The following is a 1,050-nucleotide window of genomic DNA, read 5'->3' as shown; positions in this document are numbered from 1 at the left end:
TACATTCCCAAACAACCTGACTCGCCAATAGCGGCTTGTGGTGTGACAAGGTCCAGGCATGACAAGGCTCTCACCTTTTTCGATGCCCCTTTCCAGGAGACTTGGGCCCGGTCTATCACTAATGACGCTTTTCCAGATTACAACTCGGACAGCCGGGCTTCTGATTCTCAAGCTAGGCTCTTCCCGGTTCGCTCGGTGTTGCTAGGGGAATCTTAGTTAGTTTTTCTTTCTCCGCTTATTGATATGCTTAAACTCAGTGGGTAATCCCACCTAACTTGGGGTCACGTTGTGGGCAGTGCCCTAGGGTGTCGCTCAGGGGTTGCGTAGGGGAGGGGGTATTCCCATCGATGAAAAGGCACTTTCCAGGACGCGAAGGTTTGACAACCACCACCGACCGTGATCGTCGCTACCGGGATCCTTCTTTTTGGGTCGACCGCTCTCTCGCTGGCATGAAGGGGCCAAGTTTCGCCCCACTCACCCGCCGGCCCGTCCCCTGTGGTATGGTGCAAGGGGGCGACAGCATGCATGAGGCCCAAGAAAACATGCCCTGGGCCGAATGGCTTCGAGCACAACTTGCATTCAAAGACTCGATGGTTCACGTGATTCTGTAATTCACACCAAGTATCGCATTTCGCTAAGTTCGTCATCAATGTGAGAGCTAAGATATCCATTGCCGAGAGTTGTTTTGTGTCATTTGAAGAGGTAGCGCCCCGTCACAGCCAGCACGGGGGTCTGGGGGGCACTCATTTGTTTCATTTCCTTGGCGTGTCTTGCATCGGTGTTTGTTGTTCGTTGCGAAAGGGAGTCGAACGGCCCGAGTGGCAAAGTCCGCGCGCCCCCCGCAGTGGAAGGAGGCACTACGAGGATTGCCCATCTCTCAGCATGGAGTTATTGGTTCTCGGGTCATTTTGCTCTTGTAGGGCTCAACAATGATCCTTTCACAGGTTCACTTGCGAAAACCTTGTTAGGCCTTTTCCTTCCTTTAAATAATAAGGTTCAGTGGACTTCTTGCAACGTTGCTGGCAGCGAACTGCCCACGTCGCCGGAATC

The 1,050-nt window shown here is 53.1% G+C and overlaps 1 non-coding gene across 1 annotated transcript; it reads right to left on the bottom strand.

Moving 5' to 3' along the window:
• Positions 1 to 526: 526 nt before the first annotated feature.
• On the bottom strand, positions 527 to 682 carry LOC127805341 (5.8S ribosomal RNA). The gene has a single exon (XR_008024080.1). It is a non-coding gene; the product is annotated as a 5.8S ribosomal RNA (ribosomal RNA).
• Between the last annotated feature and the right edge of the window lie 368 nt (positions 683 to 1,050).

Source organism: Diospyros lotus, chromosome 6 (genome assembly GCF_014633365.1).
Source record: "Diospyros lotus cultivar Yz01 chromosome 6, ASM1463336v1, whole genome shotgun sequence".
Taxonomy (NCBI): domain Eukaryota; kingdom Viridiplantae; phylum Streptophyta; class Magnoliopsida; order Ericales; family Ebenaceae; genus Diospyros; species Diospyros lotus.
Note: the sequence above shows the minus strand (reverse complement) of the source record. Positions and strands in the feature narration are given on the sequence as shown.